This window comes from Protopterus annectens, chromosome 2.part0, assembly GCF_019279795.1.
Source record: "Protopterus annectens isolate FY-2018-M chromosome 2.part0, PAN1.0, whole genome shotgun sequence".
NCBI classification, from domain to species: domain Eukaryota; kingdom Metazoa; phylum Chordata; order Ceratodontiformes; family Protopteridae; genus Protopterus; species Protopterus annectens.
Window position 1 is genome coordinate 725746839 of NC_056728.1, and position 25807 is coordinate 725772645.

At 41.1% G+C, this 25807-nt stretch overlaps 1 protein-coding gene across 3 annotated transcripts in view; it reads right to left on the reverse strand.

The window, feature by feature from the left end:
* The window catches only part of RAD23B (RAD23 homolog B, nucleotide excision repair protein), a 1748186-nt gene that overhangs the window by 916142 nt on the left and 806237 nt on the right, over positions 1 to 25807 (reverse strand). The gene's annotated exons all lie outside the window — the stretch shown is intronic.

A 25807-nucleotide genomic window follows, 5' to 3' on the forward strand; every position in this document is an offset into this window, starting at 1 on the left:
CTTTAACCGGGGGCCTAAGTAATAGGGTTCCTTTTAGAAAGGCTTTCCAAAGCTTGTGGGACATGATACTGGTCTCTGACAAGCCAACATGGAAATTTGCAATAGCCACCAACTGGACCCTGATAGTAGCTGAGGAAGAGCCCGTTTGGAAAAGTTCCGCCAAAAACTCTAGAACTGTTTGGACAGGAGCTGTGAAAGGGTCCACTTGATTTTTCCTTGCCCAAATAGAAAAAAGCTTCCACTTACTAGCATATGTCCTTCTGGTGTTAGACTTATGAGAGGCAAGGATGATATCACGTACTGACTGAGAAATTAAGGGAAGCCTGGCTAGGGTTGGAAGTGGAGCAACCAAGCTATGAGGTTGAGAGATGGAAGGGACTGGTGCAGCCCGCCCGATTGATGGGTCAGAAGGTCTGGCACTGGGTCCAGATGCCAGGGCTGCTCTAATAGATGACGTTGCAGGAACAGAAACCAAACTTGTTGGGGCCAGTAAGGGGCAATGAGGATCATCCTGGATGTCAAGGCAGTTGCTTTCTGGACTAACTGGGTAATTAAGGGAAAAGGGGGGAAAGCATATAGAAGACCCCGGGGCCAATCGTGGACTAGAGCATCTCTGGGAAGGAGACCTGGAAGAGGAAAGATGATGAAGAAATCCTGACACTTGCTGTTTTGAGGGGTTGCGAAAAGGTCGCAGCAAGGCTGACCCCACCTTCTGAATATTTGTTCCGCTACTAGCTAGTTGAGAGACCACTCGTAGGGCATGAGAATGGCCCTGCTCAGTCTGTCTGCTATGACGGTGGACTTCCCTGGAATATGCGTTGCTACCAGAAACCGTTGAGAAGAGATCGCCCACTGCCAAAGTCTGAGAGCTTCCCGACATAGGGGGTAGGACCTGGTTCCGCCCTGCTTGTTGATGCACCACACTACAGACATATTGTCTGTCTGAATTGCAATCGTCCCAGTGTGTAGGGAGTTCTGAAGGGCCTGCAACGCCAAAAGTACCGCTCTCATCTCCAAGACATTTATTTGCAGGTGGCACTCGAAGGGTTGCCATGTGCTCTGGACTGTACTGCCCTGAAAATGCCCACCCGATCAGGGAGGCATCCGTTGTCACGGTGGCAACCGGAGGGGGGGAGAATAACAGGTCTGCCCAGGAGCACCTGAGGCGAGACCATCCACCACGAGAGGTGTCTCTTGCATGACTGAGTGATGAGAATGTTGTGAGACATGGGAAGCTGCTGAAAGGACCACTGGGAAAAAAGCATCCACTGCAGTAGCCGTATATGAAAACGAGCTAGGGGGAGCAAGGTGATTGTTGCTACCATTAGACCAAGTGTTTTCAGTACAAATCGGGCTTGGACCCTGTCCTGCTGTAGAAGGATTTGAACATGGCTGCGAATGTCTGAAACTCTTTGTGTAGGTAGTTTTGCTGACAACTCCACCGTGTTTAACATGGCGCCTATGAAGGTAACATGCTGACAGGGCAACAAGGCAGACTTTTCGAAGTTTATAGAGATGCCTAGCGCTTTGCACGTTTGCACAGCGTAATCCCTGGCTTGAAGTAGCTGGTGCCTGGTGGTGGCAGTAAGGTGCCAGTCGTCTAAATATGGAAACACCTGGAATCCTCGTTGTCTCAGGTGAGCCGCAACCACTGCCATGCATTTGGTAAGCACCCTGGGGGCTGTGGTGAAGCCAAAGGGCAGGGCTCTGAATTGGTAGTGACTGGCTCCCAGCCAGAAGGGGAGAAACCTTCTGGAGCACCTGTTCATTTTGATATGGTAGTACGCATCCTGAAGATCTATAGAGCACATCCAATTGTCCTGACCCAGAAAGGGTAGAATGGACTGTAGCGTGACCATCGGGAACTTTGTTCTTTGAACAGACTTGTTCAGCCTGCTGAGATCCAAAATAGGTCAGCAGTCCCCCGTCTTTTTTGGTACCAAAAAGAATATGGAGTAGATTCCGGATCCTTGTTGGTCTGCTGGGACTGGCTGGATGGCCCTTTTTGACAGCAGCTTTGAAATTTCTGACGCTGCTTGATCTCTCAGACCGGGTGGAACGTCTGGAAGAGGCCCTTTTTGTTGTTGCGGGGTGTGGATAAAGGGGATTCGGTCGGATATGATCGACCGTACCCATCTGTCTTGCGTAAGGGAATGCCAGGCTTCTGGGTACAGTGAAAGTCTTCCCCCGACTGCCTCTGAAGGTGGACAGTCGGGCAGCTCCTCAGGGGTGCTGGAAGGGTTTGTCAGAGAAAGATTCTCTGCTACCCTAATTTTGCAGACCCCCCCCCCCCTGCTCCTACGGCGGCATCTGTTATTGTTCCCTCCTCTGCTTCTGGAGGGGAGCTCACCACGTGCATCAGGAAGTACTCACTGGGGTTTACGGAACCACATCTTTCCGCCCTTTTGACCCTTAAGGTATGGTCTAGAAGGGGCAGAAAAATGGACTCCCACGGCAGAGAGAGTCTTGCCTTCCTGTTCACACCTGGTCAACGTATCCTTCACTTGAGGTCCAAACAGGGCAGAACTGTCAAAGGGGGTGTTAGTGAAGGACGCCTTGAAGGGGTCAGCAAAGTTGCAAAGCCGCATCCAGGCATGTCTCCTTAGAGCAACGCCCGTGCCTGCGGCCCTACTCGCTCCATCGGCTGCATAATGAATGAGCCGCATGGAGGAGTTGACAATAGAGTTCAGGGTCCCCAGCTGGGAGTTGATCTTTTCCTGAGACCCCACAGCTGTTGGGTTCTGTAAGGTATCACCCAGTTCTTTAAAGAGGTCTCTCTGAAGATGGGTGAAATGGCACAAGTAATTCAGCGACCGCATGGCAAAGGTCGCTGAAGAAAACATCCGCTTGCCATACCTATCCATAGTCCTAGATTCCTTCTTAGGAGGATGGACAGGTACTGAAGGGTCAGCCAACTCCTCCTTAGTGGCTGCCGCCACAACCATGGCATCAACGGGGATGCCCTTAGAGAGAAACTGCTTGTCTGCCGGGGCTGTAATAAATTTTGTAGGCCTCCGGGGAGTTGGTTCCATAGTATCCAGAGCCGTCCACGCCTTCCTAGCCACCACCTCCATGAGTGGGTCGAAAGGCGGGGACACCCAGGAGGTGGAAAGGCGAGAACCGAACGCATCCAGGTACACAGACTCGTCCTCGGAAGGGTTGAGGGCAGACCAGTTCCCCCTCTGTTTAAGGATCTCTAGGATGTCAGAAAAGGAGACATCCTCAGAGGGGGACCTTGGGGACCCTTGCGAATCATCCAGGTCAGTGTCAGATGTCACTGACTCAGGGGAGTCGACATGCTTCCTCTTGCACGTCCTCTTCTGAGGGGGCTCCACTGCAGGATCAGGGGAGACCTCGGAAGAGGAGAAAACGCCCAATGGAGTGGCCTGGAGCGTCGGTTCGGGAGGGCAGGTAGGGGCCGAAGCAGGCACCGTGGAGGCAGGGGCCAACGAGGCCGACCATGGCGCCAATATGGGAGCCAGCACGATCCTCATGACCTCAAAGGCGCCCCTGTCAGGCAGGGAAGAGGGACCCAGCTCTGAGGAGATGAGAGGTCCTCCCAGCACCGAGAGGGACGGCTCCGAGGCCAATGTCGGGGCCGAACTCAACTGCGCCAAGGCTCCGAGAGGGAGAACGGGGTCAGACAAGGGTTCGATGCCACTCGCCCCCTCGGAGCCGACGAGGGAGTCTCGATGCCCGGATCCCTCCAAGGACGGAGCCAATGAAGGGATCGGAGCAGACGAAGGAACAGATAATGGAGGGATCGGTTCCGATGCCCCAACTGTACTAACCTCGACGACCTCCGGCTCCGAACTCAGCAAAGTAGTCGGAGGAGGAGCAGGCGTTGGGGTAGCCCCTGTCTGTTGAGACAGGCTATGCAATAACTGGGCCAGCGCCTGCTGACTACCCTCTCGAGGTCATGGTCCGAGAGCCTGGAAGACCTGGAGGAGTGAGACCTATGGCTCCGCTCTGACAGCAAGGGAGACTTCGGAACCAATCTAACTGACTCCAGTGAAGGAGACCTGGAGCATTTTCGGCTTGGGGACGGCTCTGACTCCAAAGCCGGAGACGACTGAGGCCTCGATGAATCGGTTCCAGCTGGAACCGATGAGGCAGAAAGAGGACCGCTCAGCGCCGGCTCCGAACATGGAGCCAGCGATTTGGCGGGCTTTGAAGGTTTTCCGGAGATAGGCTTGGGCTGAGAACCTTCAGGCTTTAATAAGCCTCTGAGAATGAGCTTATTTCTGCATTCCTGCAGGACTCTGGGGCTAAAAGCATGACGGCTGGAACAAGAGTCCTGCAGGTGCAGAGGGTCCAAACAGTACACACAAGAAGTGTGATCGTCTGTCAGAGACATCTTCTGACAGCATGAGTCACACTTCTTGAATCCCGATACCTTGGTATCTTTGGACATGACACCACAGGGTCGAGACAAAGAAACTACACAAGAACACTAACACACTCAACAAAAAATTTAAGTTAAGCTAACTAGTAAAAAGAAGACAGAAATTCCACACGCACACACACTAAGGGGAAAACTGTACTAACTACTGAAGGGAGGGTTAGGCCCGTCCACCTTAAGGGTGGAAAAAGGGTAGGGAAATCTACAGAAAAAGGGTAGGGAAACTAGTTGCTACTCTCTAAAGAGTAATTAAATAAACTAAATAGAAAAATATCTAAGAAAAACTAACTGTAGATACAAACATTTTTAAATATGACCTGGAGCCGGAAAAAACGCAACCTCGTAGCTGAAGCAGCAAACGAGATCTGGGTATATGACGCCTAGCATTATGGGACATACTATAGCCTTGAGCCGGTGAAAATAGCTCTCGAGCTTTAGTAATAGGCCGAGTTGGAGCCGAGGTTCGGCTCCGAACCCATTCAGCAAGAATGAAGGCGAGATTGACAACTTAACATCAAGCAGTAACTAATGCATTAAGTATACTGAAAAAAAATCTTGAATAAAAATAAATAACATATACTATAAATAATTGTTATATAGTTTTAGCCATGTGTCAGACAGAGTAACAATGTTTGGAGAAAACTGGTCTATCCAAGAGTGAAATACAGAGGTCTTATTAAGGATACTGTGAATATTAATGGAGTAGAGGGTTAGAACTTTGGAGTGAGAGTTATAAGAGTGCAAAGTAATTGGATGGTCAGAGGAAATAGTAAATAGCTTATGGCTGGGACCAGGATTAGAATGAATGTCCCAGAGAGTAGTACAGTTTTGAGAGGGTGAAAAAGAAGTGTAATATAGGGAAAGAAATAGAGTATTTTGTGCTTGATTCTGTTAAGTGGGGAGCTCAAGAGAGGCAATTTGATTTTAGGGAAAGTAAACTCAGTAAAAGAAAAGAGAGATGATGATATGGGAGAAGACTAATGGGAAATCGAAAATGTAGTGTAGAGAGAAGAATTGGGAAAACAAGGCTGCAAATGTAGCTGACTGTGATAAGAGGTGAGAGTGGAAATGTATATAAGAATAAAGGATGTAAGGAAAGGGAGGAGATGAGAGAAGAATGGAAAGAAAAACTTAGTGTAATGAAAGGAAAGGGTAATACAAGAAAGTTGTGGGTGTGTGAAGAGGGAAGGATTGTAAAATAGGTAAGAATATACAGGAGAGGAAAGTAGAGGGTGGAGAAAGGAGTAATATGAGAAGTTGAAGGTGGGGCTGAGGAAGGAGAGAAAGGGCTAAATAGGATAATGAGCAAAGGAAGTGAGGGGGAGGAGGTTGGAATCAGGATGGTTACCTATAAAGGAAAGTAAATATGGGGTAGGTGGAATGGGGGTATAGTAGGGGAGCGGAGTGAGCCTGAGCACAGCAAGGGTGAACGGAATGGGTAGAACAGAGACAAAAAGACAGAAATCTACAGAAACAATCAGCAAACTGTAGAAATACCACCAACCATAACCAACTTTGGGACTGCAGATAAAAATAACAGAGCAAAAACGAGACTAGCAGGTGCTCGTTGATTCCAGAGAATACATTCAGGTATGAAGACCAATTATTTAAATATGGGAAGCAGACTAAAGTGTAGTTATAACACAAAGAAGATCCATCTCCCAGTTCTTTTATCTCCTTTAAAATATTCAGCAGTTCAATTAAGACAGATTTAGATTTTCATTTCTATTTTCTAGAAATTGTCTTTTTGCAGCCAAAGGCATTAAAGTACTCCATAATGAATTTTTAAAAGCTACCAAATGGTTCCATTTAAAACAAAACATATTCCTTTATTACCTCTATTTTCTATCACACCCCAAATATTTACTGTCTACATGAAGAAATATTATCTGAAGTTTGTTTGTGTATAAAAGGATCTATGCAAACACTTCCAAGAGGAAAACAAACATAAACCTTCTGAACCTTGCAGAGTACTTGCACACGTTTTCCTGTTGTTCCTTTGTAAACTGTTTTTCTAGTCTCTCTTCCCAATCTTTTCTAACTTCCTCTGATTCATTCTTATAGTCCCATATAAAATTTTACATGGCCTACTAAATATCCCTTTTTAGCAGCAGCTTCTCTTTTACACTCAAATAAAATTCTGTCAGAGCTGGTCTTTCTTTTAGCAGTGTCATATCTTGTTCCTTTTGCATATACTACACTACCAATAGCTGGTAAAGAAAGAAATCTCTAACCTTCAGACCGAATGTCTGCTTGGCTCATCCTCCTCTATTACCTTTCCCTCTCAAGTTATTTGCTCTCAGTATCTTTGTTTCTTTGCTAATTTTCTCCAGTAAATTCCAGATCCCTAGTTTCTATACCACTTCTTGCTGTCATTTCTGTTGGTAAAATCTCTTTACACCATCTGGTTGGTAAAGGCATGCCTGACCTGTATAAAAAAAATCAGGGCTTGTATATTACTATCCATGTCCATAATCAAGAGCTTCTATCACTATCCATAATCAAGAGCTTCCAGCTTCTCAATGTATTGTATTATTTTGTTTAGTTTCTTCCCACATATCATTAGCTGTTGTAATAGAATCTTTTAAAATCCAAACACCTAAGTACTTCATTATATCAAGTCCCCATAAATATGGGAGTTGTTAAACTAATTCATGTGTCAATACATAGTTTACTGCTCTATCCTGTTTTAGCTTCATTAATTTTATATCTCAGAAAGGATTGAAACTTTCTCAAAATGTCCTACAACACTGAAACATTCCTTTATGGATTTATCAAATACAAAATATCATTTGAAAATAAAGCTAGCTTTTCTTGATTAACATACTAGTTATTATCCTTGAATTTGTGACTCCCTTATTTTCCTTGCAAAATGGCTCTAAATGAAAGGCAAATAACAAAGGAGAAAGAAGACACCTGTGTCTAGTTTCTCTGTTCAAGCACAGCTTGCTGGACAGGAACTCTCCCACCTTAATCCTTGCCTCCAAACCTTCATATTCATTTACTTACTTATTGACATTTCTTTACTGGTAAAAATCTGACTGGGTAGAAGCCCATTTTCAGAGGAGGCTCTGGGAGAAAAGCTCCAAATTACTGCAAAACATGTTAAGAACAATAATTTTACAAACTTCAAAAATACAACAAAAATATCTGCAGTTTAAATATCTATAACAAATTAGACAAAAACATTGGTTAAGGAGCAGTGCAAGTTTTTGACAGTCATTTAATATTCAGAGAAATTTTAGATTGTTTGTGGAGAAATTAAATGCAAGTTAGTCTAATACAAAATAATTGCAATATGACTGTGATTGAAAAAACAGGCTTATGGTATATTTAAAGAGAAAGTCAGGGGAAAAGAATTTGACAAAAATAAGGAAAGAAGTGAAGAAAGGAGAGTAAGGAGGAATAAGGAATGAAAAGGTACTTGCTCACATTTAGGGATATAGTTTATCCTAGTTTTGAGTAAGAACAGAGCCAGATTTAGCTAGGAAGTATTTTAGAGTGGTTATGAAAGATGGGAGGGAGGGTACTGACTTGATGGATATAGGTAAGGAGTTCCAGGCCTTAGCAACCTTGAACGAGTACAGACAATCCCCAACAGATCTCCTAGGCTTGTAGATAGACAGAAGTTTTGGGTTACTGGTTCTCATTGACCAACTGGGAACATAGTTGTGTATAATGTTTTTTAGTGCTGGACAAGCAGATGGATGCTGGATAATTTTAGAGGTGGTAAGAAGCTGTGTATGTTAGTTGATTAGGCAGTTCTAACCAATTAAGTTTTTTTTAGTGATGTACAGTGGTAGGTTCTGAAAGGGACATTTGCTGCAAATTTAGCAACTTTCTTATAGCAATGCTCAGGTTTTAGTTTTTGGCAAGTCTGGAGGTTAGTAAGGATGGAGGCACCATAAAGCAGACTGGGGAGGAGATAAGTAGTGTTAAATGTAGTTTTAATTGTATCGGTAAGAACGTTTTTGGCTCTGTAAAGCATCCCTAATTTCTGATGAGATTTTTTTATGCAATTCTGTATATACAGGTCGAATGTAAGATTATCATTCACTATCACCCCTAATAATTTGCTGAGAAGTAACTTCAGTGTTTGTATTATCAAGAGAGAGGACTTTAAATTTAGTTTTTTTTTTTCATGAGAGAGGGATTTGGTGAATAAAAGTAGTAGTTTGGTCTTTTTAGGGTTGAACATAGGCTGTGAGTTATGAAGCCATGTTTCAGTGGCTGTTAAAGCTTCCCGAGTAATTTTTTTGAGGTATATCATGTTGTCAGATGTACAAATGACAGTGGAATCATCTGTGTATTACACTAAGGTAGGCTATTGTGTGAATATATAGAGGGTGTTGGTGAAAATATTGAAGGGGAGAGGACCAAGGACACAGCCTTGTGGGTACACCGGTGGTGAGTGGGAGGTAAGGAGACAGTCTGGCTTTACTGACTGATACCTTAAGGACAAGTAACTTTTGAACCACAGAAGGGTGGGCTGAGAGAGACCTAGGGAGGAAATTTGAAGCAGAAGTTTGCTGTGACAAACTCTAACAAAGGTTTTAGACAAGTCTAGAAATACGGAAGAGACTAGTTTGTCATTATCTCTAGCTTTACTTTCAGTATCTATCTAGGCTAGAAAGGCAGTGCTAGTATTATGGGAAGGACGGAAGCTCTTCCTACAAGCGATAGTCTAGCAATTGTGTTTGAATACATTTTTCAAGCATAATGGCGAGGACAGATAAGACTGCTATAGGTCTAAAGGTAGTGTCTGTTGAATTTTCTCCTTTGAGCAGAGGGATAACGTGTGACTTTTATCACAGACAGGTAATGTGGGATTCCTGGGATGACCTATTTATATGGACTGAGACAGGACAGGCAATGCTATTGGACGAAACTTAGGTACTCACTTGGAAAGTCATCAGCTTAAGAAGAGCATGGTTCAAGTTTAAGAATAATTTTATATAGGATGTGGCCGCAGGTTTGAAGGTGAAAATGGATGAGGTGATATGTGGCTGTTGTGCAAGGTTGTGATTAGAAGTTGAGGAATCCTTGATTAGAGATGCTGTGCTATCTATAAAATAAGAGGTTAACTGTATTACACTTTTGAGTGGTGAGTTATCGGGAGAAGTTTGGGTTGAATTTTTGGCCGGGATGTAATATTTCTTTAACGGATGTCCAAAATGTTTTAGGGTTGTGTTTAGTATTATTCTGAAAGTTATTATAGTATATTTTCTTTGTCTTCATTTCTTTGCTTTTTAGTCCAATTACAAAGCATTCAAAAGTTTTCAAGATACTGAGGTGTTTTATATTTCTACAATCCTTTTGAAGCTTTTTCTCTATTCTGTATTAGCATTCTACTCTTTTTTTTTTTTTTTTTTTTTTTTTTTGGATAGCCAAATTGCATTATTTGTTTTTAATTGCTTCCTTCTGGTGCAAGGCTTTTAGGATATTTAGAAAAGTTGTACTGAATTCATTTACACCATCATCTAAGGGGAGGATTTTTAGGGAGTTCCAGTTAATAGATGACAGTGCAATAATGAAGACCTCTGGGTTAAATTTGGAAAGGTTGTGGGTTGTTTTATAAATATGCTGTTTAATTGGATGCGTGAGAGGTCTGGTTGTATGGATTGGGAGATGATCATTGAGAAAGTCTGACATTGTATCTTTGGTGGAGTATTTGCTAGGTTCTGATACTATGAGATAGAAAAATAGAGAATTTGATGTCTTGCTATATGTGGGGCTATTAATTAGTTTTGTGAAACCACATAAATTCAAAGTACATGTACGGGAGTTAAGAGTTTATGTCCAACCAAATGACATTCACATCATCTAGTAGTATTTTTTCTTGTGGAAATGTTAAGAATATCCAATGTAGGACATCTTCCAGTATAGCTGTACTGCCCCTAGGAGGGATTTAAAAGACAGTAATACATATTTATTTATAATTGTTTATTTTTAATAAGAAGTTTTGATGAACTGAATTTTCTTACTGGTTTGCTGTAAAGGGTAATACGGTAAGTGTTGGGAAATATTTCAGCAATAACACCACCTTTCCTCTTTATAAGGTCATTTTGGATGATATTATAGCCAAGAGGTATATTTCAGAGTCACTTATGCTGGGTTTAAGCCAAGTTTCAGTTACAGCAAGAACGTCAGGCATATGTCAGGTAATTCAGGCATGTAGTTCAGCAGTTTTATTTCTTAAGCTTCTAACATTTATTGCAGCAAAAATTAGATCACCAAGGTTGGGGATTGGCTGTCGTTAAGTTAGAGAAGTGTGTGGGAGAGAATTATCTTTGTGTTCACTGTGACAGATGGGGCTCGGATTAGGGTGTATATCATCTCCTAGAAGCATTTTAGTACATCAAATTTACAAACCAAATTTTCCTCCCAGCCAGCTTCTGTACTCCTACTCTTTAGCCAAATATTGGAATAGTCTAGCCATTAGAACAACCCAGAATCCTGCATGTTTCAGAACTTCGCTACATGAATACTTATCTTCCAACTAGAACTGTACTTCTATTAAGCCTCCTTACAATATCTACTTTTAATGATTTCTTTCTACTTTTTGCCATCTTTTCCAATAATTTCCTCTGTGATCTAATAACCTCAAAAATGTAGTAACTGTAGTTGCTGTTTGTCTTACCACTGGATTGCTAACTGTGTTCTCACTTTGTAAGCCAATTATTTGTCAGCTGTATACTATCTATGTATAAAATTATACTTTCATGATTGTACTGAGGAGCTTTTCTCCCTGGGCCTCTACTGAAAATGGGCTCTGAAAAGCCCGGTAGACTTTCCTGGTTAACAAATTGCAAATAAATAAATAAATACCAGGAAATTATGCATACTTGTCTTTTGGAGAGAATTCTTGCACTTAATTTTGTTTTGGTTTGAGATTAGGTGCAGTTAATTAGTCTACATTTGGAATAAAGGTGAGGGGCAATATTAAACAGGTTTGGTGCAAAGTATGGACAGTGTAAAGAGGAAGTATGAATAGGTGGTTGGGACAGAGTTGGAGAGGTACTGAGATATGGTAGGATAAACAATGGCACAGTAGGAGGAGAATACAGAATAAACTGAAGAGTAGCATAATTAAGTACACACACATCCTAAGTAACCCTATTATTCTGCCAGGCAATATAAATGCGGTCATTGTCCTGTTTATAAAATACCAGCTGACTTTATCAAATGCTTTCTCTGCATCAAGACCCACCAACAACAGAGGCATTTTCTTTCCCTCTGAGTTATCACTGCACTAATTAATGCTGTCAAATGTTTGCCTTCCCTCACCAAAATCACACCAATCCATACCTACCAATTTTGGCAACACTTTTGCCATTCTCTTACATAGTACAGACATACACACTTTATAATCATAAACACAAAATACTATGTTATGGAGAAGTAGGACACTGGAAAAGCCATTAAAAAACGTTTACAAACACAGTGAGCGCTTTTGTCTTACACTGAAGACTTCATCAGACTGTCATCACATAAAATTATATCATTTTAAATACATCCCATTGATCATGAGACCACTCATTCAAAATTTTTTTTTTACAAAACCTAAACAACCATAAAACAAAAATGTTATAATAGCAATTGCAACATTATATAAAAGTTATATGAAAAATATACAAAAATGTACATCTTAATAGCTATTATGTTTGTTTTTTTTTCAACAATATCAGTCTAAACTTAACTGAAACATTCAAAGCAAGAAAACACATGGCATTAAATTTAATCTGCCATAAAGTATCTCTAAGTTCATCCTCTCTTTTACTCCCCACCCAGTTCTCATTTACCCCATCCAATACACAGAACACAAACTTTTTACATTTCACCCATCTTGTTGAATGCCCATAAAAGTCATTTAATTCATTTTTAACTTTAGTTGCATGATAATGTTGATACATAGGTTCGTAGATTCCTAGGACGATAATAGGCTATTGGCCCAGAGGCCCTTATAAGCCTAACCAAGAAATTTCCCATGTTCCCACAAAGTCAGCACCTGTTTCTCCTGTCCTGCAGGGACACGGGTGGGATCCCATGGGTGTATTTTCTGTTTCCCATCCAGTCATCCAGGTTCCTCTTAAAAAGGGCTAGTCAGGTACTCTGCTTGACATGGAGAGGAAGTTTACCCCACAGATGGGGTAGTTTTTGGGACACAAATCTATCCCACCAACAAGTTCTATTAATGCCACAGACCAGATAAACACCTTGCATGTGGGTTGCGCAAGTGGAATTTGACTTACGGATATGCAGCAACTCCATCAAGGCTGGGTCTGAGACGGCCTTGTATGCCAGAAACAAGTCATCTCTGAGCAGTCTGTATGAGACTGAGTAGAGGGACAGGGTTTTTAGCCTATCTGTAGAGGACAGGTGTTTGAGTCCTTGGATTTTTCTGATCAGGAACCTCTGTGGTCTCTCCAGCTGCTTCATGTGCTTGGCAAGGTACATGCTGAAGGAGGCAATGTACTCGATAATGGGTCTGATAAGGGAGGAGTACAGGGATGTTATGATCTCCTTGTTCCAGGATGAAATGCCCTTACTTATGAGATGGGCCATATAGAAAGCCTTCCGTACAATGGAGGCAACATGGTGGTCAAAAGTCAGGTTGCTATCAACCTGGGTGCACAAGTACCTCACGACTGACTGTGTGCTTAGTACATTATTATTAATGTGATAATTAGTGGGAACGCCATTTTCCCCAAATGGGATAACGATGCATTTCTTGGCATTCAGTTTGAGGCCATGCTTCTGGCACCAGTCATTAGTTTGGGTAAGGCCCTCTTGGAGCATGTTCACATCACTATGTAAATTTAAGACAGCACTCAGCTTGCAGTCATCTGCAAATCCAGTCAGCCACAGACCACTGCTTTTGGCTTGCACCTCAGAAAAGTATATACCAAATAGTAAAGGCCCCAAGACCGATCCTTGGTGTACACCGCTTGTTACAGGTCTACTACTAGAGGTGACTTCCCCTATTTTGACTAAGTGGCTTCTACCAGTGAGCCAGTTAGCTACCCATCTGGTAACATACAGGTTGATGCCTAGCTGGGAGTTTTTATCTGTTATGCCCGAGTGGGAAATGGTGTCAAAGGTGTTGGCTAGGTCAAGGTAGGTGGTGTCCCTTTTTAACTTCCAGTTTGCCTTCCCACTATAAAAACATTCATGTCCTAAGCATGTTGCAGCATAAAATACAAAATCTGTATTACAAGAATATAATTCCTTGCCTTATAAAAGTTTCCTCTGTAGATAAACAGAAGACATTTTCTCCTTCTGCAAAGTATCTGCTTGTTTTACAGTTGAAACACTTAGATGTGCCTATCCTACCTCCTATCTTTACATGTAAATGATCTTAGTCTTTATTTTATTATTTGAAATAAATATTTATCCTTCTTGTTAATAAAGGTTTATCCTCTAAAAGATGAAACACTTCTGAATCTGCACTAAGAACACTCCAATTATACACAGCACTTAATTTCACAGCAATAATGTCTCTCTTTTCATGTTGTATCCCTTTCTTAACTTTCATTTGTGTTTCTCCCATAGCTTCTTTTATGAACTCACTGAAACCAAAAATCTATTATGCAAAGATATAAATAATTTATCCACTTCTATTTGTTCAGATGTCAACTTCTGAGCCCTAACTGGTGTTTGACTACATTTGTCTTGACATATACCGGGTGAATGCTGCCATAACGTAACACAGTATTGCACCATGTTTTTTATATATACAATTCTTGAGCCCAGCATATCTGTATACTCTCTTAACAATTTCTGCATCTAAAAATACCTTTTCTTAAATAAAAATTCATTATGAATAAAAAAAAACAGGTGCTTATATTCATATATTCTAATAATTCTCCCAACTCCTGTTCAGTACCTGTCCATATAAAGAAAAGATCATCAATAAAGCTGCAATTTTTTTATGTTCACATACCCAAGGTGCTAATGTTCTCTGCCCAATATGCCATAACCAAACTGGCATAACTGGGAGCCATACTGCCACCAAAACACCATCCCTTTTTTGTTGATAGATCTTACTGTTACACTTAAAATAATTATGTTAAAACATTACCTATACATTCCTTTAAAAGACTGACATCTCCCACTGTAAACTCCTTTGAAGTAATAAATACACCACCCACTCCAGACCTGCTTTATGTGGAATTTAAATCTACAGTAACAAAAAATCTTCTATATTTATATATTTAATTTTTTTCCTAAAAAATGGAAGTTATATCTGATGCAGGAACCTCATTTTTAAAATGTTTTTACCAAGGCTTTATCTACAAATTTAACTTTGCCCACTTCAAACATGTTCCATGTGGAATCACTGTGAAGGTATTACATCAAGGAATATCTTTCATGCCATTTCTACAAAATTAGGCATATATTTTTGAAATATCAAACATTCAGTTCATAAAAATGAAGCTCATCCTTCTGTAAAACTGATTAGTTTCTGGGAACCAAATTAAGTATGGTTTCTAAGCTACCCCTTTAGAAGCAGCGAAGAAAACTCACTTGTACTAATCAGACCTAGATTCAAACACTTGGCAAATATAATTCATCTATTTGTGAGATTTGTTAAATTTTACATACTAATTCAAAGCTTCTGTTCTTGACACATTTATTATTTTACCGCAGATTTCAATTTAGTTTCCTATTGTACACCTGTATCTGGGACATGACTGTAAAGGGTCAGTAGACCAGTTCAATTATTTAGTTATCAAATTCAAAAATAAAAAAAGAAGTGATTTATTTTAAACTCCTCGGAGTACATTTGATTGTTTTTTCTCTAAACTGCTGGAAGCAATCTACTGCACCAAAGTTGAAACCTGAACTGCTTTTGCTACACTACTGCAAAATTCTTTGAAGACTGAGTTTTTTCTTTCCTATTCTATTTAATTTTGGCTTATTTTCCCCAAATTTCTTCTTGCTGCATCCAGGCAGGGTAACTCCTTACCAGCAACTGAATATTACCCAAGCTAATAGCCTCTACAGCTTTTTTTTTCACAAAGACAGCTCTACTTAAACTGCTCAGTGTGCATTCGTCCCACTGCTTCTTTTAATAGCTTGGGCAGCTGGCAGACAAAAGTTATGTTACTTACTATAATGACAGATCTGGAAGAAAGTTCATCTTTGGCAGCATCTAGGACACAGGCTACTGTAGTTAAGACCATTCAGCAGATAACACTTACCAAGTCTACCAGACACCCACCTCCTTTACCATCATGCATCAAGAAGCCTCTATGCAGTTCTGAAATTCAGCAAGAAGACTGAGGAAAACATCAAGGGTGATGGGGCAAAAAGTGAGGAATGAATGGAGAGTGGGTTACTGAAGACAGTTCTTTTTACAGATCTCCTGTTATGGTAAGTGCATAGCTTCTCTATCAGACAAGAGGAGGTCCATCCTTGGTAATCTGTAGGAAAGCATCCATAGCCAATATCTTTGGTGTATCCCTGAAAACAGCTGCCCTGAAAGTGTTTTTGTGTGTTTATGTAACCTAGATGACATATTTCTTGTTACAACTACTGGGTTTTGGGAGCTATACATGAAAAAAGAAAGACATTAAAGTGTTTCCTAATGTCAACAGCTACAAAAAGATAACTTGGTAATCTAGAATGTAACTGTCATATTTTACTCAAGTAACTGGCTTACACAAAGTAAAATAATGGTCACGAGAAAGAACAGTGGCGAACATGGTGAGTGGTCTTTAGAGTGCAAGTACTAGTCCTTTAGGGAGAATGTCACTGCCACTTCCCTGCTCAGGGCAGGCACGTATCTCACTAGTTAAAGTTAATAGGCAGCAAGGCTCTCCATGTTAAAATTGATTAAGATTTTGACAGAAAAGAAAGACAACTTGGAAGTCCAAAGTCCTTTTAGAGACTTCAGGGATAAAAGAGAGCCCAATCAGAGAAAAGAGATGTAGTGGCAATGAAGCACCTTGCTAAGCATTCAAAGACAATACCAACGAAGGTGTCACCCATGTGGCATGCTACAAAAGGGCAAGGACTTATCTCCCACATGTCTAATGGCGCTAGAAGAAGGCTTGGATGAAGACAATGTCAACGACAGAGCAACTAATGCTAGGGAAAATCCATGTTAGGAAAGTGTTGAAATGCAGCATTAAAGGTGTTGCTGTGATGAACACAAATGTTGATCAACCCACTGTCTGAAAAAATGAAAGTTATGTACTTGCCATATTGATAGATTTCTGATGTCTACTTCCATTCTTCCTCAATGGATGGCTTTTTGGATTCGAACTTGGATGCATCTTCAACCACTCAAGACTTTGAATCCCAAGCACAGGCTCCTCCCCTTACCCATAACCTTCTGCTAAAACTAAACATTACCTCAGATCGAGTTTGCCCTTGAATACAACTTCATAGCAGCAGTAGTAATGATGACAATAATAACAACAATAACGCTGTAAAAAGATCACTCAGAGTTAATATGAATGCTCGTAAGCTGATCTGGAGCTCGAAAAGCACTTAAAGGGCCTTCACAACAGATTAATCTGGTCAAACCAGGATAAAGGAACAATGGATTCCATAATTGGGCAGGGTGATTGGTGGGAGGGGAGTTGAGGAAGGACAGAAGCAGACAATACAGATCTCTTGTTATGGTAATACATACCTTTCATATCTTATGTCTCTTCCGTCCATTGCTCAATGGATGGTACAGTCTCTCCAGCTAATATAATGTTTGGGAGGATTTGTGAAAGGATATTATGGAGGACAGCTGAACCAAAAACTGCCCTGCTTCAAGAGAGTAAATGCAGTTTGTAATGGAATTGAACATCTGACGAGGTGGCAGCTGCACAAATGTCATAAATAGCTGGTCTAGAAAAGAAAGCAGATGAGGTTATCACAGTCTTGTACAGTGCGTTTTGTTGGGCCTAGGTAAGGCTAAACCTTTTTCTTTGTATACACGTATAATGCAAGAAAACAATCATTCTGATAACATAACTTTGGAAACTCCACAACCCAGTCTATTTGTTGAGAAATACACAAAAAGTTTATCAGACTTTTCCTAATTTTTTGTACGGTGGATGTAAACATGGAGCTGTCTATGCAACATTTGTTCTTCCTTACTGGAAAAATTCAGGAATAAAACTGGAAGACTGATGTTCTGATTTAAAGTGATCTTGGCAGCTGCCTTTGGTAAAAAGGAAGGGCTGGTTCTGAGGGAAACTGTGTCCTTACCAAAAATGATGTATGAAGGTTTACAAAAAAAGAGCTTGTAGTTCTGAAACCCACATAATAGAAGTAAATGCCACCAAGAATAAAGTTTTCTGTTTGGAGATTCACCCTGGGTGCAGGGTCAAACAGTGGTTTAGTCAGTGCTTCAAGTAAAATAGTAATATCCCAAGGAGGGGGAGGATTTCTGTGAGGAGGTCTAAGAATAAAAGTACCCTTTAAAAAGGCTTTATATAACCTGAGAGGCAAATGGGGGATGGATTCTCTCTCCAATGTGGAAACTAGAAATAAATTACAACTACGCCTTTTTATCAGAGTAGCTGGCACCATTTTGAAAAAGACAAGCTAGAGAGTCTAAAACCGCTGGAAGAGGCACCAAGAAAGGGCCTAAATTCCATTGAGTAGACCCAATAAAGAACATTTTCCAGATACTTTTGTAGATCTTCCTAGTAAATGGTCTCTGGGATGAAGTGGGAACGTGGAACACTTGGGAAGAAAGCCTACACTGACTAGCCATCACTGAAAGTTCACAGGTTCATAGGTAGGTACTAGGCTATTGGCCCTAGGGCCTATAAAAGCCTAGCCAAATGGTACCCTGGTATTCGCCACCCAAGAAAATTATTTTCCTGTGCCCCTGTCGAGCAGAGCCACAGAAGTGATCCCCAGGGTGAATTTCCTATCTCCCATCCAATCATCAAGATTTTTCTTGAAGAGTGCTAATGAGGAGCTTTGTTTGACAGAGATAGGTAGTTTGTTCCAGAGTATGGAAAGTCTCTGGGACAGGAATCTATCCCTCCAACATGTTCTGTTTACTGTGGTGACAAGGTTTAGGTCCCTAGAGCACGTAGCTCAGAGGGATTGGGATTTCTTTAAGTGGGGCATGTCCAACAGCTCTTGGGTTTGATATAGCTTTGTATGTTAGGCAGAGATCGCCTCTGAGTAGGCGATATGCGACGAAGTAAAGCTGGAGTGTTCTGAAATGGTCTGCGTAGGGCATCTGTTTGAGGCCGGTAATCCTCTTTGTGAGGTATTTCTGCGGCCTTTCCAGTTGTTATAGATGTCTTGTGAGGTACATACCAAAAGGGGCGTTGTACTCTATAATGGGTCTTATGAGTGATGAGGGGAACAATAACCTCTTTTTTCCTGGATGAGAAACCTTTTGTGATGAGGTGTGCCATGTAGAAGGATTTCCTGACTACTGTGGCGATGTGATTATCAAAGGAGAGACTATTGTCCCCCTGTGTCCCAAGGTCTCTTATCACACTTTCGGTATTAAGTAGACTACTGCCTATGTGGTAGTTCAGGGGTTTTTACCAAAAGGGACAACTATGCACTTTTTGGCATTGAGCTTGAGGCCATGGCTTTGACACCAAGCATCTGACTCAGTAAGGCCCTTTTATATGATGTCCACAACATTAGGAGTTTTGATTATGGCTCCTAGTTTACAGTCATCTTCGAACTTTGTTAGCCAAAGACCTTCTTTGTTAGCCTGTACTTCAGAGAAGTAGATACCAAACAGGAGAGGACCCAGGACTGAACCCTGTAGTACTCCATTTGTCACTGGTCTGAAGTTGGATTTAGAGTCTGCTACTTTCACAGTGTGGGTACTGTCAGTGAGCCAGTTGGCAACCCATCTTGTGACATAGAGATTTTTACCTAGTTTAGTGAGTTCATCTATAATTCCAGAGTGGGGGATGGTGTCGAAAGCCTTGGCGAAATCTAGATAGGCTGTGTGAACCACCTTACCCTCATCTACGGCTTTGGTGACCGCTTCAAAGAAGTCTATCAGGTTTAGGAGACATGATCTGCATTTTACAAACCCAAACTAGGTAGGGTCCAGAGTTTGGAGATTACCAATGTCATTGTTTACAAGTTCCATGATGATACGCTCCATAGCCTTGCAGAATCAGGCTCGTCAGGCTAATGGGGCAGTAGTTCCCAGGGTCCATGGTGGCTCCCCCTTTGGAGTGGGATAACCGTTGCTGTGCACCATTCAGTGGGCACAAAGCCTGAGGAGAGGCTATGACTGAACATGGTACTTAGGTGGGGAGCCAGTTCGTTCTGTAGTTCGTGTAGAACGCAGCCAGGGATGTTGTCAGGTTCCATGGATGCTGTGTTCTTGGCTTTGGGGAGTGTGGTTTTTACCTGTGTAGCCGTGATTAGAGGAACTTTGCATTCTTCTGGTACAGAGATGGGCCCTTTAGGAAGTGAGAGATGGGTAAAGTTAGCACTGAACCTATCTGCCAGGATGTTGGCAATATTAGTTGGTTCTGTATATTTAGTGCCATTGTGCTGCAACTCAGAGCAGATATGAGTGCTGCATTGAGATTGTTGACATAGCTATAAAATGCTTTGTGGTTGTCTTTAGAATCAGTGGTGATTTTGTTTTCGTAACTAGCTTTGGAGGACTTGATGAGGGATCTCATCTTCTTACTGAGGCTGAAAAGGGAGTTCCTCCAATCATGGGCTTTTACTCTTTTTTGCAACAGTTTCTTCTGTTGTAGAGTTGGTGTATGGCAGGGGACCACCAGATTGGCTTCCTTTTCTTGGAGGATAGCATCTTGGTTCTATTAGGGATTGCACGATTCATGCACTCATGTGAGTGCTTATGAAGTGCATTTGTATAGGATTCAGCAGTCGTACCTCTATTGTCTGTCAGGATGGGTGTCGTGAAGTTTGTCACTTCTGTCTTAAGAAGTGTGAATTTGGCTTTGGAGAAATGTTTTACAGTGGTTTCCCTAATGGGGGTGGGGGGGTGGGGGTGGGATGTGGATGTCTAGGGTGATTAGCTTGTGGTCGGATCTGACCAATGAGGAATTGATCTCTGGTGTGGAACACCGGTTGCCCATGTTGGTAATGACCAGGTCTAGGATATTGCTGCCCCTGGTGGGGGTGTGGATAAGTTGATCCAATGCATTGGAATTTATGAATTCCAGAAAATGTTGAGCAAAAGAGTTGGTACATGAGTAGTTTTCCCAGTTAATGGTGGGATAATTTAAATCGCCCATTATTAGGGTGTTAGGTTGTAACCTAATATTTTCCAGTGTATCAAGAAATGAGGAGTGGGAATCCTGGGGCATGGTGGGGGATCTGTAGCAAGCTACAATCTGGATTGCAGTCTTGCCCAGAGTTAGTTGCACTTGGATAATCTTGGATACATTATACGGAGCAAATAGCCTGTAGGTGTGGATATCCTTAATGAATATGGACATGCCTCAACCTTTAGTGTTAGGGTCCAGGTTAGGTGGCCGAAATGTGTGGTATGAATTATAGCCCGGTAATGCAGGGGTGCTCTCTGGAGCCTTGAACCAGGTCTTTGTCACTACACAGATGTCAATGTTCTCCATTTTAAGGAGTGCCTCGAGTGAGTGCATTTTGAAGTTTAGACTTCTAGTATTGAGTAGCATTACCCTCAGATTTTGCTTGCTTGTACCTGTTGCAGTGGTGAATTTGTCATTTCAACCTTACCTAAAAAAGGCACTATAGGGGTGGCAAGAGCCTTAGCCAGTATCTGGAATCCCAAGGGCAATAGGTGCAGGCCATCTCTGGCAAAGCATCGTGGTTTGTCGATCATGCCATCTCAGGCAGACAGATACTGGATCCCCTTAGAATGACACCAGAAGCTTAGCCAATTGTTGAAGTCAATCATTTTGTCCTTGTACTGTGGTATCATTCCGTTTCATGTAGTCCAGGGAGGTATGTCTCAGTCATTCACATCAACATGGACAATGACAGAGTCATATTTGTACTTGTTGTGGAGTGACCTGAGTGCATGCGTTATGTGGAGTGACCTGAGTGCATGCGTTATGTTGCGGATCCTGGCAGCCGACAGGCAGCTGACAGTAACTTTCTCCTTGTTTAGCCTGGTGAGTGGAATATCAGTATGCCTGACTATAGAGTCACCTATGACTAGAGTGTTGGGTATGTTGTTATGCCTTATGGGCTGTGGTTGAGTGGCACACTGAGTTTGTGGGCTATGTGTCATTTGGGTTGTGCTGGGGGGTGAAGGTTGCTTGCATTTCTGCTTTGGAGGTCCCTGTTGATTGGGTAGATTTTTATTGAGAGCCTCCGTGAATGTAGGTGTGCATTTTGTGCTTTTATGTGTGTTTTGGGAGTGTAGGTTTTAAGGGACTATGTGATGAGTGTGGTGTAGTGCAAGTGTTTACCTTCTCCGCTTGACTGTATAGTCCAGTCTTGGGTGAAGAGAGCTTTGCTTCCAGTTTGGCTATATAAGTGCATCGCTCACAGGTTGCAGTGTTGGGTGGTAGGAGGAGAGGGTTGTCCATGTACATGAGGCAATTGCTGCATTGCCCTAAGATGCCCAGATTCATCAGGCAGACAGGAGAAAACACCTGGTGGAGAAACCAAGCAGTTAATTTGAGGGCTCGAATGTCTGGGAGAGTCAGGCTGAAAGGGTGAGAAATGAGATCCAGGTGGGGATCCAGTACCCATGGAGATACTTCAGAAGAGGCCACAGGTAAAGGAACCATACTTGTTGGAAGTCAAAAGGGGACAATGAGGATCACCATGAACTTCCTCTCTAATGCTTTCTGAAGAGATTGTGGGATGAGAGGAGCCAGAGGAAAAGCAAAAAGGAGCAAAAACAAACAAAAATAACAAATAAAATAAATTTATCAAAGCCCAGGTCATCAATTTTATTAAAGCAGAGAACACTCTAGCGCCTTGGCTATGAAAAAGCCTTCATGGAGAAAGAAAAAAAAAATCTCAGCATCTTAAATACTCACAAAACACCCACCCTAATTATATAGTTAATCAGTTTAAAACCAGTAACAATTAAATAAGAGACTTCCAATTGCATTCTACATTTAAACCAACAGGTGTCAGGGTTGCAAACTTTAAAACACAAAGCCTCCTTGTATAACAACGTATTTTTTTTAATCTAAACACCTTTCATGACCATTTATTTTTTTTCCAAAATCATACCCCTGAGAACTGTTGGATCACGAGCATGCTAAAGTTTAAAATGCATAGCAAGAGGGCTTTCAATCTTTCCATTTTTATATATCCCTTCTATCTTTCCATTTTTATATATCCCTCACATGTTCTTGCAACCTACATTTGAAAGCGCTCTTGCTTTCTCCTATATAAAACATTTTACAAAGGCCCTCCAATGCATAAATAATACCCTCAGTATAATAATAATATTTACTAACAGGTGTAAAAGAAATTCCATTGATATTATCAAATGTTTTTACAATACATTTACAACTAACACAATTATTACATGGAAAAGTACCAACATTATCAGGCTGAATGACTAAACTTTCCAGGGGCATTCTAAACCTACTATGGACTATACAATCCTTAATATTACAACCTCTTCTACATGACAACACAGGATTAATACCCAATACATCCACAAACTTTTTATATTTTAACAAAAGAAAACAATAATATCTAATAATTTCTTCAAACTGTTTACTTAAAATATTACAGGTAGTAACTACAAAAACGTTCCTATTATCCTTAGATGCTAACTCACCATCATTCACTCTACCTATATATTTATTAAACTTATCCTTAGTAACACTATTATCAATTCTATAGAGCTTCCTCTACCAACTGCCTATCATAGCCCCTTGCTAAAAACACCGTAGCAGTTCTAACTTGCACTTTAACTCATTTTTATCACTACATAACCTCGAAATATGTAAAAACTCATCACAAGGTCTCTGATGATATGTGGTGGGTGGCAACTTGTGCCATTCAAAAAGTGACTCACATTATCAAACTTTCTATTAACCCTAGTTTTAACTTCTCCATCATCTAGACCTTCCAAAAAAATATCTAGAAACACTACACTTTTACCATATTGTAAACCATCAAATTTTATAACATACTTATTCTTATGCAAGTCTTCCACAAATTGATAACCCATTCTAACCCACCTTTACAAACAAAAATCAAATTATCTATAAACCTATAACACTTTAAAAACAAAGTTATGAAAAAATTCATGATTATAAATATACTGCATTTCAAACATACCCATGAATAAATTAGCATGCATGGGGGCAAAAGATGCCCGCATGGCAGTTCCTTGCATCTGTTGATATACTTAATTAAACTCAAAATAATTGAGTTAAACTAAAATATATTAAATCTATTATATAATACGTTAAAGGACGATCACCCAATAGCAATTTCAAAGCCTCTATACCAAAACCATGTTATATGTTAGTATATAAACTACTGACATCAACAGTAACCCAACACATAACGTCACTTCATTGAATATTAGATACTTTACTAAGAAAATTAAACGAGTCTTTAATATACGAAGGCAACTTTATAACTGCCTTCAATAAATACCTGTGCAATAATACACCAACATTACATAGAAAATATCTACAAGCTGCAACTATAGGCCTTCCAGGAGGATCATGCATACTCTTCTGAATCTTAGAAAGGCAATAAAAATGAGCCATTTCACATTCCTTAATACACAACTTATTTTCCGTATCACTTTTAGAAAAGTAACCCAATCTAGCGACACCTTTACTAGCAAATCTTGAAATTCTACTAATGCCTGCTCATATTCAATTATATTTGCTACACAATATAATTCAGTATAATTTAAAATCTTATAACATATTCAAATATTGGGAGAAATGCATAACTTTTAGTTATGTACTCACCATAACTTCAGATGTTTGGGATCCATCTCGCCTACATTCTGACTGATGGGTTCGGAGCCGATCCCTCGGCTCCGACTCGGCACGCTTATGCCAAAGAGCGAAGTCTCTTATTGGCTGAGCTTACTATATCCCAGGATGCACCACTACCAGTCCCCCAGATCTAGTTTGTCCGCATACATACACAGACACACACGCTGCTTATATAACATCGTCAGATGAAACAAGATAAAAAACAGTAGAACTCAAAACCGTTCAATCTCTTCTGATCTCCAAGGCAGGGGGAAGGAGGGTGGGTATTAGGAATGTAGGCGAGATGGATCCCAAACATCTGAAGTTATGGTGAGTACATAACTAAAAGATGTTATGTGATCCTATCTCGCCTACATTCTGACTGATGGGACAGCGTCCCTAGCACCTGAATCCTGGGTGGCTCACTGGAAAACACTCCTGAGTACCGTGGAACCAAATGATGCTCGCCCTTTAGATGCCACATCCAATTTATAGTGGGAAATGAAAGTGTGCGGTTTGGACCAAGTAGCCGCACAAATCTCAGAGATAGCGAGCTTGGAATGAAAAGCAATAGAAGTAGCCATAGCTCTGGTAGAGTGAGCTTTGATAGATGTTGTAAGTTGCTTATTTGAAGAGGAATAAGCCTGAGTTATGCAATCTCTAATCCATTTGGAGATGGTAGCTTTCGTGATGGTTTTACCCAATTTATTATCTGAAAAGGACACAAACAACTGGTCTGTTTTTCGAATTTGTTGAGTCCTGTCTAGATAGAAGTGCAATTGCCTGTGAACATCCAATTTATGGAAGGTGTATTCTGCTTCATTTGAGAATTTTGGAAAGAAAACTGGTAGCTCTAGAGATTGTTGGAGACAGAGATTAGAACAAACCTTTGGAACAAAAGATGGATTAGGCCTAAGTGATACTCTATCCTTGTGAAAAATCAAATGCGGTGGTTTGATAGATAGGGCTTGAAGCTCTGAAACTCTTCTTGCAGAGGTAATTGCAACTAAGAAGGCAGTTTTCCAAGACAGATATTTTAACTCACATGTAGCAGCCGGTTCGAAGGGGAAGATGTTAAGGCACGAAGTACCAAATCAAGATCCCACGGAGGCGCAGGATGAAAAACTGGGGGTCTTAACAGCACAGCACCTTTAATGAAAGTTTTGCATAATCTGCTGCTCATCAACGGTGGATCCATGGATTCATGAAATTTGGAGATAGCTGCTAGTTGGACTTTAATAGTAGAGACTGAAGATCCTTGAGTAAACAAGGATGTTAAAAATTAAGACCTCTGGTATCGGGCAGTGATAGGGTCTAAGCCCTGAGTTTAGCCCAGATAGCAAACCTCTTCCACTTACTGAGGTACAATTTCTTAGTGGTGGGTTTGTGGGCCAAAGATAAAATGTGAATAACTTCCGGGTCTAAGTTGTGATTTCTGACTAAAGTCGGAAGTGGAGGAGCCAAGCTGTTAATTTCAAAGTGTGAAGGGACTGGTGTTGTCGTCCCGACTGATGAATCAGCAGGTCCGAGT